General features: G+C 46.9%; 1 long non-coding RNA gene across 1 annotated transcript in view; it reads left to right on the top strand.

Moving 5' to 3' along the window:
* The window catches only part of LOC116653919, a 28,619-nt gene extending 15,307 nt beyond the window's left edge, over window positions 1–13,312 (top strand). Inside the window, exons 2-3 of the long non-coding RNA XR_004308554.1 lie at window positions 9,336–10,189; window positions 10,361–13,312. This is a non-coding gene — a long non-coding RNA (uncharacterized LOC116653919). The remainder of the gene's footprint in view (window positions 1–9,335; window positions 10,190–10,360) is intronic.
* The last annotated feature ends 1,002 nt before the right edge of the window (window positions 13,313–14,314 follow it).

Genomic DNA, 14,314 nt, shown 5'->3' on the forward strand with positions numbered 1-14,314 from the left:
AGATAAAAGTTACGCGGTGTTTTGTTGGGGGTTTCATTCCACCCCCACCCGCCCCCCCCTCCACTTTTCCCATTCCGAAGGGAGGAACGTTAAAGGGCTGCTCTGCTTGCTACCAAATGACATTGCTGCTACGTCACGGGAGAAAACATAAACACCGCTGCCAATTTAAATTGATGTATAAAGATTAATGGGAGATGAAGCATACTAACAACCTGGTTCCTAACGGCAGCGATACACACGCACGTATAGGCAGAGCCACAGGGACACGCAGTCCCCGCTCGGGTTCTCTCTCCCACATCGCCATGATGTGTGTCCACCGTGACATGTTTAATTCCCCCGTGGACAGCGCTAATACGATTTAAAAAGAGAGAGAGAGAAAGAAAGAAGGGAAGGGAGAAAGGCTGATTAAAAGGGAGAATCAACAAAATATCAACGTGCCGCAGAGAGGAGGGAGGAATAGATAATTAGAAGCAAAAGAGGAGCAGGTAATTGTGATCTGAAATTAAATATGATGTTTAAGACGTCTCCTTTGTACCGCGGTGGAGATTTCAGATTCATACACATAATAAACACTCAGGTTGTCATCTGGAGGTGCAAATCTGAAAGATATTCCACCAAATGAAGTGCTGGCAGAGAGAGGTATAAAGAGATCTCTGCCTGTCAGGGGTCAGACAGCCTGAGATTGCTTCTAGAGATCTTTTGAAAATTTCACACGATTGAAGGCTTAGGGGCTTTGCTGCGTTCGCATTTCAAACTCAGATCAGCGGGATCACAATCAAAAATAGAGGTCTGGAAAATTTTGATGCAAAGATGGCCACAGGCTTCAGCGGGTTGTTTTTTTTCTCCCCTTCCCTCCCAGACAGACACTCTGACATGGCTGTGATCCCCGGGATGACAGAGTTGTCAGAAAAGAAAGAGAAAATAGCATCTTGTCTTGTAACTTCCTATCAGTCAAAAGGAATTTAGGATCCTCTTTCCAATAGAAGAGAGGGAGCGAGAGGGGGAGCGGGGGAAGGCGCTTTCTTATCAAGCAAAGCGAAAAGAGTTCTGTGTTTTATAATTAATACCCCGCACCTAAACGTTTCTGATCTCTCCCTTTGCAGTCCTCCAACCCCATCACCCCCTTCTCCTCTACAATTTCAATTTTAGATCAATTAATGTCCTCCGAAGCTGTGTGTGTAGCAATACAGCCCTGGCTACACGTATGTTGGTGTCACACGTAAAAATCTGCCATATGCACTCACATGAAATACATCGAGACATATTGAATTGTGTCCTATTTTTTTCCATTTAAACTCAGTTGTAAAGAGATTATTTTCACCAACAAGATCCCATATCGTTACGGTTTTATTTAAATCATTACATCGGTGTAAGAAATGTTGTTTAAGATCCGAATAACGGACGGGAATAGAAAACACGAAGCTTCCCCTTTGCAGTAAATGACAAATTAGACAAAAGAGAACAGTGTAAAAAGACGTACCCACTATATTCCATTTTACAACTCTTTGGGAAAGGTCAGGTGCGATAGGAAGCGTTTGATCAGCTCAGCTATCGCAAATGAATTGCTATTGATTTGTTGACCTGGAGGAAGAGTAGTTAACTCAGCTCAGGTCTAATTACTGCAGTTTCTAAAAGAAACGATGCGGGTTCACTTGCCAAACGGAGCGGGATGGGGTTGGGAACGGGTTGCTCCTCTTGGGGAGCTGTGCGGGGTGGCGGAGCCGCTGCCCTTTGTCCCCAGATGCTCCCCGAGCTCAGGTGTGAAAAAATCTGCCCCGAGTTTCCCAACCGGGGGGTTGTTTGTTTAATTCTGTAGCCGCCCCCTCTCCGGCTCCCGGAGCTGCCCCAGGTATAGGGAGAACAGCGAAGCTGCCGTCGGAAAGATGACTTTAGACGTATATATGTTTATTCAGAATGAAAGAAAAGCAGTTATTAGCAAGGAAGAGGTACGTTGTTAGCAGTTGTACGGGACACGGAAAGGATTCGGAGTGAGGGGAGCTGCTGCCGAGCCGGGTAGCAGGAACCAACCTCTGCAGGGCGCCCCAAAGGGCGAGGTTTGCATGACCGGACCTAGGATAATAAAGCCAATATATCAAAAAGAGAAGTTTTCCACCCCCCCTCTCCTCCCCCTCCGAATTTGACAGCGGTACCTCTGCCGAATGACATCTCAATAATGAACTAAATATTCTCTCTCCCCCCCCCACCCCCCCAGCTCCCCTCCAAGTAATCAGTTAATTAACAAATAACCCCCCTTTCTGCGCGCACCCCGCATTTTCTAAATGAAGGGCGATAGTTTTAAGACAGAAAATTGCCGCCGAACTTCAGGGTGAGAAGAACAAAACTTTGAAGATGCGTTTGATGCGCATTGAACTCGGCGGGGAATATTTTGGGGCGATGTCCCCGAAACGAACCTACGCGGCAGTGGGAGCGATTCCCTGCAGATAACAAACAGCAATGAAAAGAATCAAATAGTGGTATAAAATAATTCGGACATTCAGCCTCGGGTCGGTTTTAAGGACGCTCGAAAATATATGTTGGTGTGGGATTCTTTGTTTTTCTTCGCCCCCAAAAGAGATGAAGCAGAATGAGGGGGACCAGGCGATCCGCCTGCATAGGGAGACGCGTTTTCGGGTGTAGCTTTAGGGATGGGGAAATACAGGGTGAAAGTCTGAAAATAAGAAGAGTTAGGAAGCAGTAAGATCAAAGGAATTCGACGGCGGGTAGGAACGGGCAGCAATAGGTATTTCTAAGAATTATTTCCCTCCTCGGGGAAAAAGAAAGTATTTTTGCTCGGGCTCGACCCGATTTTTTCGCTTTTACCCAAATAAAGTGTATTCGGAGGAATGAAAAGGTGTGGAAACTGATGGAAGTTCTGAACGCCTCTTTGCGATCGAGTCGCCCTCGGGAACAGCCCGTCGGTGCACCGCGGTTCTATTTGGGGTCCCGAAAAGAGCCCCGTCCCGCTTTGAGAGCCGTGAGCCGGAGAGAGGGGACGGCAGCACCAAACGAACTCCGCAGGGGGAAATCGCTGCCAACCGCGATAGGATTCGGGAGGGAGTTCGACCCTCAAACTGTGACTCGGGAAGAGTCAAAAAATGAAGTTCTGAAGTCGCGGGCAGCGCGGGGGGTGAGGGGAACTGCTGGTGATGCCTCTCCGGAGCGTTTTGGAGAGGCGGAGGGAGAGGAGGTAGAGAATTTGTATTCCCCTCAGCCCAGAGATGGACAAGTTTGTCCTGACAACTGCAGAGCGGGGGAGAGAGGCGGGGGGGGGAGGATGGAATCGGACCTTTGTTCTGGGGCTGAGGACTTGAGGACTGTGGTTTGGGGTTGGCAACCGCTGCTTGCTTTGCTTTTAAAGACACGAGATGGTCCGGCGCTGGAGACGGGGATTTTGTTCCAGAAAGTTTTCCTTGCCCGAGTTCTCTCTCCCAGTTTCTCTCGCTCTCTACTGTATATGTGTATATTTTTTTTACTTTTGAAACGTGGCCAACAGCTCCCTAATAAATGTGGAAATTAACGGAACCCTTTCTTGGCGTCCCTAACCCGAGTTAGGAGCTGGCAAAAGGGCCCGATCCTGTCTCTCTTTCTCAGCGAAATCCACCTGGCTCCCCGCTCTCTTTTTGGGTGTATATGTGTGCCTACACTACCTTAACACCCGAAATCGAGCTGTCCCGTCCCACCTCCCAAAGCGTACCCCGCAGGACGGGCTCAGTGCCCGCAGCCGGACCGACCCCGATCCTATCCCGGCCCATCCCCTCCAGCCCCGCGGGCACAGGGGAAGGGCTGGGGCAGGGCACGGGGTTCTTCCGTGAGATGGAAACATCACTTCCATGTGCTGAACTGCGAACACCTCCTACGGCACGGAACGCCTTTTCATATAGCCGCGAGTAAATTAAATCCCCCTTAAATCTTCCAAATTGCAACAGGAGACGGCAGCTAATATTACCATTAATTGAAAAGAGAGCTGCGCTTGACTTATGGGAAGTTTCACTCGGGTTTTTTACATGGGTGATTTAGGGTTGCTTCCAGAACGCATCGGCATTATGCCCGCACCTCATAGCCCTGACATTTTACCTTCGGGGTGAAAAAGGATGCTCAGCCAAAGCCTATACCTACGGCCTGTAACATAGATAGATAGATAGATAGATAGATAGATAGATAGATAGATAGATAGATAGATAGATAGATAGATATGTATATATACCGCTGCACATCCGCGCAGCTGGCTCGAAGCACACGGATGGCTCAGCGTGTGGCACATCCATCCCCACCCGCGTGTGCACCTCTGGGGTCAGCAGAGCGATGCGGACCCGCTGGGTCTGGGGGAGAGGGAACCGGGGGGGCTCTGCGAGGGGGCGGCCGGGACCGTTCCCAGGCACCGACACCGCTGCGGAGATTTCACATGATCTCCCTAATTCCACGTTTTATATTTTATGATTTCTTGCCAGCATCTCAGTGTGTTTCTGTTTAGATATACTAAGCTCCTTGAAATTAATTAACCTGTGGTCAGCGACAAAAAAAGTAATACTGGTTAAGCTATATTCCTTTACAGCGTTTGGTCACAGTTAGTTACAGAATTTTCCAGCTGTGAAGATGATGTACACTATTTACTGTAATTGAATTGCTGTTATAACACCTTTCAAGAGGAAAAGTGATACACGACAAAAGTTTCGCCGGCGCACGGGCCCTCTTTTCTTTTTTTCTTTTTTCCTTTTCTTTCCTCCCCACCCAGTTTATTAGCAAGAAAAACTCCAGCCGAGCCGCTGAGCTCGCAAAGGCTGCGCTGCGCCCGACGGGTGCGGTCCCGGGGAGCGCTGCGGGAGTCGCACCGCACCGCACCGCACCGCGCAGCGATCTCAGCCCCATCGGGACCTCCAGACCCCCCGGGCTCAGCGCTGGGATGGGGTGGCCCTCTAGGGGGGTGGGGGGCGGCTCCGTGCGCTGCGCTCAGCGTTCCCGCGGTCGAGGAGGCAATGGGATTTATTCCCTTCCAACTCGTAATAGATTCTCTCGAGCATCACAGAGGCTATTTTATCGAGTCAATTCAAAGCAGGCTGTTCATTAGATCCCGTTATTACTCAAAGGGGACGATCAGTTGGAAAAATAATCTACCTAATTTGGAGGGGAAAAAAAAAAACAAAAACAAAACCCACACATTTTAAATAATTTTCTGTAACTTTTGCTACCTTTGGCGTTTTTGGCAAGAGAACAAATAGAAACCCGGAGGAGTTAAAAGTGTTTTTTCCTCTCCATGTTTTTTCTTCCTATTTTTTTTTTTTTCTTCTCAATGCCACATAACAGCCTTTCCTCCTTCAACTTCAAAGAGGACTGAAAGGACAAACATTCTGATACGGCTAATAATACACGGAGAGAAAGAATTTGCATTCCTTAGCAAATATAAGTGCTCATTAATAGAATCATGTATTTGGCTAAGAACATCTTGCCGGTACCGCTGGGAGATAGAAAGCGTCCATGTGGGGAGGGCTTCAGGAAGAGTTTTGATTGACGTTGTAGGAGCCACATCTTCCTCCTTTCCCCCAGCCATATATATTAGGTCAACGATTACTATTAAATAAAATTAAAAGAAAAAAAAAAGAAAAAGAACTAATAATCATAAAGGAACAGATGGGGACACAGTGCCCTGCGACTTCTGAAAGGCACAGCAAGGACTCGCTGCCTATAAATTCATCAAGATAATACTAATTGCTCTCTCAGGCCGTGCCGGAGCTCCGGGTGGGCCGCGGGCTGCGGCCCCAAACCCGCGGATCCCGCGCACCAGCGGATCCTACGCACCCACAACCGCAGCGCTTTTTGCGCTCCCCACATAGGTCCCTTTCACGGCTCGGCTCCAGGTGCGCGGAGGAGCGCAGGGAATGCGCGGTGTTGAGAGGGAGATTTCCAGCCCAGCATCCCGAATGCGCACAGCCCGAACAGGGCAGCGATTTATTTTGCCAGGGTTTAGCGATCCTTCGGGGATGCTCGTGTGAGCTCTGCCCCGTACCCCAGCACTTCAGCGTGCCCAAAAACAGACGGGATTATTTGTAAAAGTGGGGTATGAAATGGTAAAGAAAATGAAAGTCGCATTCTGGTTAAACCTTCGGGCGTTTGAATGGGCTAAGGGCAATCTGGGCACACTCTTCTCCATCCCATTGTCCCCACCGCCCCCATTAATATCATAAAGCAACTTCAGGTGCAGCCAAAGAAAGTTCCCGTGGGCAACACTATGCTGTTTCCAGTGCAATTAATTGCATCAAAAAGATGATAACTTAAAGAAATTGAAAAGAACATTGCCTGTTAGGGGGTTTATTTGGGGATCACTGATGCTCTCCTGGCTTACACCTCCTGTCAGTGATTCATGTCTTGGTGCAAAGGCACATAACAAAACCACTGCCAGGTGTGTGTAGGGATGAACCGGAGCTGCAGTCATACTTTGGGGCCAGCATTTGATCTCTTGGGTTTTCAGCATCTTGTTTATAAAATGTCACAGTTAAACAGTGCTTTAAAGCCTCATAATGTATCTTGAACTGTTATTTTGAAGGATTCAGAGAGTTTGTTATCATCTCAATCTTTACCATCAGGTTTGGATATCTTTCTAGAGATGAACCCTTAACTCAGCCTCAGGGTTCAGAGCTTGGTGTGAATACCAAGGAAGGATACAGCCTCCACTGAGAGCTTTACTGCTTCAAACTTTCCTGCTAACAGATCCCTGCTGGCTTTCCCCCCTTCAGGTTTATTTAAAGAAGGTGTCTCTGCCTGAGAATTTCTTATTTTGTATTGGAAGCAGCTTTTTTTTACACCTACACATGAGTGTATTTGCATTACAGAAACACAGCTGAACACAATTTGCCTCTGACTTTAGTGGGACCATATTTCATCAGTGATGCAAAAGAATGCTGGAGGAGCCACGCTCGGGGAGCGTCACATGTGGTTCTCAGTGGATGGTGAGAGCAGAAACATCCTTTGGCTTCAAAGCAGTCCTGGGTTTTATTAGCATAATCGGGAGGAATCGTCGGCTGGGGGCTGGCTGTTGGTTTAGGCCCAGCGGTCATTGGTCTAATAACCCTCTGACTGAGGTTGGGATTAAAAAGTCAAAAGTTTTTTGGCTCATTCAGCAAGTGGGACCCTCCGTCTGAGCACGCTGATGTCTGCATTGGCTCTTTGTTCTGCCCCAGTGGTCCCCAGCCCACACCAGCCCAGGGATAATAATATCAAGCAAGGAATGCACTGTCTTTTTTTTTCTCCCCCTTCCCCATCCTTTTTCACTCTTATGGCTGTGAGCAGCCTCAGAGGGTCCATAAGGTTAACAAATTGGGAATTTCAACCCCGCTTTGTTTCAGCCTTCCTGGCAGTGTTGCTGCTGGACTGTGAACCTGGGGATCTGATGGCCCCACAGCCCCCAAGGTTTATCCTCAGTGTGGATCTTTGGGGATGAATCAAAATGTTTCAGGCATAGCAAACTGGATGCCTATTTCATAAGGGAGAGGAAAAAAAAATCATCAGCTCCAATGAGAGAAGCTAAGATATTTTGGTATGTTGGTAGGCTGCCTCCTGCTCCTCGCAGTTGGAACAAACATGCTCCCTAATCTCTTGGCCCCTATGAATGATTTTTTTTTCCCCTGGATAATACCTTTTCTTCACATCAGAGCGCTGAGTATCAGTAGCATGCACTTGATGCTTTCCAGTGCTCTCTTTTGCAGTGCTGGGTCATTGCCAGCCTTCAATTTACCTGCCCGCTCCCTTATCTCTAGGCTGCGGATCCATCCTGTGCTGGATTTCCTAGATACAATGGTGTCTTTCTGTGCAAGCTATTGTTTTATAATTCAGCAGCTCTATCAGTGCAAAAAGTCTGTTTTGTTTGTCTGTTAACCCAATCAGGGAATCTGCTTTTACCCTGAGCTTGTCCTATTGGATTCAACTCCTCCAAATGCTCCTCCAGCCTGACACCAACCATAGTGGACCAACCTATAGGACCTGCTCTTCTCCTCCAGACATTTCAGCATTGTGGCAGCAATCTGTGCCCAGTGGCATTCATTCAGGGTGGAATTCATGTATGTTGACTGCTTTATCAAGAGATGCTATTCCTTGTTTCAAGGGATTTTTATTAGCAGATTTTTTCTTGACTCCGAGTGGCTCGATGGTATGTTTTTGTACCTGATCACATTTTTTCCCTTTTGGTTATAGATCTGATTTGTGCACAGATTTAATTCTTGCTTCTGTATTTGTCTGAACTTCTGCTTTCCTGTAAACACGGTTAATTTCTGGAAGGAACTGCTCTGCAGCACCAAGTGCTCCACTGCTGGGCACTGCTTTCCTCCTGGGTGCAACTCTGCTGTCTTTGTACTCTCTATCTGCAGGAGGTATCTGGAGGCTGAGCTGTGCCCAACCTTCCTTACATACCCCAGGTTGAACAATGCCGTGAAAGATTTTTTGAACACAGAACACCTTTTTCATTCAAAAAGCAGTAACCAGCAGTGGTAGGAGTGGAGCTGGGACTTAAGCCAGGCACTTGCAGACCAATGTTACTGCATTGTCTGTGAAAGAACTGTTGCCTCAGAGTGGACCGTTGCCTTTCCCAGCCCAGAGCTCTTCCCTGCACCTCCTGTCCCCTGCAGCTGCACTGGCAGTGGACCATTTCCAAAGTGCTGTCACCCACATTTATTCAATACTTGTCATGGTACAGTCTTCTGGAAGCGGGAGCCAGGCTGAAGCGACAGATAACAGCTTGTTGTGCTGTTGACACAGTTGTGGATCCCATGACTCCCCATATTTCTCTTTTTAAAGAAGCATTCCAGCTCTCTTGCTGTTTGAAAAGCCTCCCTTTCATTAAATTGTGCTGATGCCACAGAAAATTGTCAGCTGTCCATCCTTTCCCCAGGCAGGGAAAATATATCTGTATATATCTGTATATATGTATGTATAATCACAGCAAGGGGAGGGAAGGGTCAGGTGTTGCTATGGAAAGAGACTATTAATGTGTAACAGAACTGGTCGTACGGGAGGTGCACAAAATGAGCCTTTCAAAGGAAGGTCAGAGGCAGCCCAGCCTCTCTTTGGGGGACACCTGTCCCAAATTTGATAATTCGATAATTTGTTCCTCCCATTATTTCCCTTTGCTGATGGCTCTTTGGCCAGATTTTCAAGCATCAAAAGGTATCCTGTGCTAAAATGGTCTGGATTCACTCAGAGAGCAGATTTCTACAAGGAGTGGGCTTGAGTGCTTTATGAAGAGCTTACAGCCATGTCCTGAGGGTATATAAATTACTGTAACTTTCCAAAAGTCCAGCTTATGCCAGCTGAGCACCCAATGTACATGAAATAACTTTTGCTTTTAATAGGAGCATCCAAAAGGAAAGAAAGTGAAGTGTGAAGCAAGAGGAGAGAAGAATGTCCATGCATCGCTTTCCAGTCTGTCACGGTCATGGATTTAATTGGGGATAACTGCTTTGACCAGACAGATGGAGCCAGCTCTGCTTTTACACGTTAAGTGTAGCTCTGGCCAAGAGAAGGGAGTAGAAGATGATCTCCTGGTTCCTCTGCAGAACTGGTTTCTCTTAGCTCCATGCATGACCATCCAGATGAATGCATCTTCCCAAGGCACCCAGTGTTGCCCTCTGCTCCAGTCTTACTCTGTGTGCCCCATGAAACATGGAGGATGTATTACTATCAGTGGTATCTTAATCTCATTTAAAAGTAATGAGACAAAAGGTAGGTTTTCTAGCTGGATTTTTCATCCCTAAACTCAGGTTGCACTCTGTAGTGTCATGGAACCATTGAATATCCAAAGTTGGAGGAGTTCATGAACGATCCATAAGGATCAATGGGTCTAACTGCTGTAGTGTTTACTCCAGTCTGGGTGTTCCTATGCCCTTACAAGAGTTATTCTTTGGGTCTACTTTGCTTCATTCTGACTGGGACTTAAAGAGGGAACAAAAAGAAAGAGGTAAATGAATTTCTTCCTGGACTACTGTAGCAGAAATGCTGAGTTGCGGCCTGAAGCAGTGATTGAGCACCTGGTGGGAAGGCAGGGCCAACCAAGGTGAGCACAGGTGCATGCAATGCAATGCAATACAGCTGAGTGACTGGAAGGTGTGGAGCCAAGACCCAGCCCTTCCCAACTCTCATTTAAGGGCTGGAAGTGGAGGTGAGAGTGTCCTGTTGGAGGCCCCTACATAGCTGAGGTTTTCTGGAGGTAAGCAGCTTTTTTTCCTTTATTTCTGTGCCCAGAGCTATTGTTTTTGAACAAATCCTCAGTTATTGTAGCCTGGGACTTTGCTGCTTTGTTGTCATTGCTATGCTTTTCTTTTCATTGCAAAGATGGTATTTTTCAGTGTGTTGCACTTTTCCTCTTTTTTTCTTTTAGCTGCTGCTATTTTTCTCTTTGGCCACAGAACCATCTGCTGGTGTCACCACTCCTGGCCTGCTGGAAGTGGCCTTGCAAAGCATGAGGTCCCTCTTGGCTGAGGGCTGAAATCTGCTGTTTGGGGTGAGAGGAAGGAGCTGGAGGGGACCCTCTGTCTACTGAGGTCACAGGCACAGCACTCACACCAGTCACATGCCCCAAGCAGTACTTTATTTTGTGCTGCCTGCCAGCCTCAATTTCAACTTTTAACAAGAGTTATGTTTGTTACAGAAAACCATGGAGGACTGTGGATCAGGGACTGCTAGCTTATATAGGATAAGGAAAGCTTATCTAACAGTTACTGTAAACATCTCCCTGGTCTCTTCCAGAGTTTCTTCATATGTCGATAGACAGGTTCTGATACTGTTGTGTTGCTCAGGACTCTAAAATCTCAGATCCTTAAATTCCGGTAAGAAATCATTGTATCTGTCTCTTGCCTGTTTTCTGTCTTAGTGGTCTGAACTTGCATCCTTCTCCCAAGCACATGTGTACGTATACACAGAACAGAATGGGTTTATCTGCCTTTCTGGGAATCACATCTGGGTAAAGCAGAATCAGTCCCTTCCTACAGCCCTGGGGAACAGCTTTGGGGTGCTCTCCATGATTCTTCTCCATGCTTCTCAGTCTGGGCTGCAGACCCAGCTGTTGAGTAGGGGCTGTTCCTCCTTATCCCCAGCTCAGTGCAAACAACTCTAGTGAGCACAGAGAGACAAATGGCAGAACACTTGCAAATATTTGAAGAGCTTTTACCCATCAGAGTTCAGTGCTCTGGTTAGTCATTATTTCATAGCAGGAGAAATAGAGCCTCAGTGTTCCTCAAGTGATAGACATGAGGTGGCAATCACATCACGGGGGGTTCTGCTGAACTTCTGGTATTAAGGTAGCTAAAGTGCTGTTCAGATGTAATCCAATCAACAAGACCTGACTCCAGGCAAGCTGGCAAACTGAGCTGATGAGCACCTAGTGCACTGCATCTATTCAAAATGCTGGGATGAAGGTCAAGGTGCTTCCTGACATGTGATTATCAGTGGTCACTGATGATACGGAGGAGACTGGTGAGAAGGGGAGGGAGATGAGAATGGGCTCATGGTGTGCTTGGGGCAGACAAAAGAAGAGTCAGAAAGAAACACTTATATTTTCTGGAGCAAAGAGATTAATTAGTGAGAAGAGCTGGTTTTGCAGCACAGAGCAGGTTTTCTTCACAAATGGGCCTGAATAGTACCATTATAGAGATGAAGTCTCCACAGGCTTGTATTTCTTCTCTTGGGAGACCATGTTTTGTTAGGTGGTGAGGGAAGAGCGATCCAATCTCTTTAGTTCTACCAGTAAATCTATCCCCAATAAAAACAAATCTTAGTAAATAGAAAAGCTTTTTCTTTCTTAGGTGCTTTTTTTGTGTGATAACATATGCCTTGTTAAGAGGCATCCACCCAACATCACAGCAAGAGCTCATTAAAGGCAAAAACACTTGAAGGATAAAAAGGATAAACTTCTTCTGGTGAAGAGAATAATGGGTCACTGTCATCTTATAACGCTGCTACATACTTTATATTTGGTGTCCTTTTAACATTAGAAAACAATTTATGTCATAGATTGACTGCTACGGTTAACTTACTTGCATGGTCTTTAACTTAAGGTTTCCACTTCAGGAACACTCCTTACAGGTTAGGGCCATTGGCCACCAGAGTGCTTTGAAGAGTGAGTACCCCAGGACTGGAGGATAAAAGGCTGCTGTAGAAGAAGAGGTGGCTGAACAGAGGATCCAAGCTGGTATTGTTGCTGAAGAAACTGGGATACAGTAAGGAGGAATGGCATGAAAGTAGAATGCACACAAGCATCTGGTAAGGGAGGTTAAGAAGTATGACCTTACTGGAAGGTGGAAGAAAAAAGGAGTGGAGAAGACGTCTGGAAGAAGGGCACAATGTGCTGAGAAAAGGGATTTGTTGCTTGGGCTTGGTCTGGGTGACAGATGGGATGCTGCAGTGGGGAAGGAGACGCAGAAGGGAGAAGGGGCAGGCAGCAGAGTGAGCAACACTTTGGGTGGGCAGCAGAGATGAGGTGACAGGCAGTACAGTTTGGGGTGGAGGGCTGCCAGCTCTCCTGGGTGGTGGGGTGGCATTGTCAGTAGTGGGATTGTCACCTGCCATCCCTGACAAGGTGTGGGCAATATGGAGCAGAAAGAGCTCCTCCCTCACTGCTGACGTGGGAGGGGTGATCTCAGTTATGTTCTTTCACTGCAGTTCCTCAAAATCCAGGGCCATCTGGACACAGTCCTGTCCCTCACTCAAGCTGTTGCCCAGGGATTGCTCTGGCAGCAGTGACTAGCTGGCATGTCTAGGAGTCTCCATGCTCATGGCCAGGAGGGCAGATGGCATCGGATTCACTACAGTGGCTTTGCAGCACCTGGTGCCACCATTTGGGGGGGTGGGGTCCTGCAGAGCCAGGTGAGATTTGCCCCAGGCACTGCAGTGTCATTCAATTGAGTGGCACAGTTGCTCTGCCATGCTGACCCAGCAGGCTCCCAGACACCTCCAGTATTGCTGGTGCAGATATCTGGGGATTGGTACACTTCTTTCCAGTTGGCCTTGTAGTATTGAGCCTCACCAAAGAGATGCTTGAAGTGGTTAGTGAAGGAGAACAGTGGAGCTCAGCTGGCATTTCAGCAACATGTTTGTAGTGACAGATGTCTTCAGCTCACTGCCCTTGGTGTTCTGGGTTGTTCAATAAATGGGTATGAAGAAGAGTCTCTGAAAACATTGGCTGCTCTGCTCACACACGCCTAAACAGCATGGATAGTTTTGTTCAAGCAATGTTTTAGTAGTGCTTCATCCCAGTAATGAGGCATTTTTATATAGCATTTGTGATATGGAATTTATAAAAAAAAATAATAATAAAATGCTTTTGTGTAAGAAAGAGATGCTGTGTGGTTACTGCTGACCTTAGAGCTGTGGGAACCAATGAAGACTGCAGCTCTTCATCTTTCTTTGGGGGGTGGAGGGGGAAAATGCTAAGACTCCAGTAAGGATACCATCAAATTGTGTGTTAGAGGAGATAACCTGGGAAGCAAATGATGACTGCAAATTAGTCAGAAGGTCGGCTCATTCTGGCTGAGGAGCCCTGGCTCTTCCCCCTCTCACATCAGGCTATGCCCTCTCACAGTGCTGGTCCTGGGAGAAGGATGGGGTCATGGTTGGCTCATCCATCCACAGCCCTAATGAACTGCTGCCAGAGGAGATCTGGAGACTTTTTAACACTTTGGCTCCATCCAGAGCGCTGGATTGAATCCCCCATGTGAATATATTCCTTCCACTGGAAAATATAAATGTCTGGAAATAAATTACATCAGTTTCAGTTGAACTTTAAGACTTCTCAAATCTAGGTAAGACTTTATGGTCAAAACTTTGAAGGCAGAGATCTTCATGTGAGGATAATGACATTACATGGCTGTGAAGGCATTCACTGAGAGAGGAAAAAAGAAAGTAAAATGAATGTGTTGTCTCTCTACATCATACATGTGTTTCCTAGGCTTTAATTTATTAGGTGCTGGGAGGACAGGAGGTGAATAAAGAGAAGAAAGAAATCTCCAGACTGATGAGTTTTTTTAAAGCTCTTTTACTTGTACTTTGTTACATACCACAGAAAAATTAATGGCAAGAGAATCATTAATTACTTTGTAGCAGAAATACTGAGTTATGGCCTGAAGCAGTGATTGAGCACCTGATGGAAGGCAGGGCCAACCCAGGGGAGCTCAGGTGTGTGCAATGCAATGCACCTGAGTGACCAGAAGGAGTGGGGTCAGAATCCACCCCTTCCCAGCCCTCATTTAAGGGCTGGCAGTGGAGGTGTAGGAATCTCTGGAGATCTCTGCTTAACTGAGGCCTTCTGAAGGTAAGTAGATTTTCTTCTTTTGTTTAT

The sequence above is a fragment of the Coturnix japonica genome, chromosome 10 (assembly GCF_001577835.2).
Source record: "Coturnix japonica isolate 7356 chromosome 10, Coturnix japonica 2.1, whole genome shotgun sequence".
Taxonomy (NCBI): domain Eukaryota; kingdom Metazoa; phylum Chordata; class Aves; order Galliformes; family Phasianidae; genus Coturnix; species Coturnix japonica.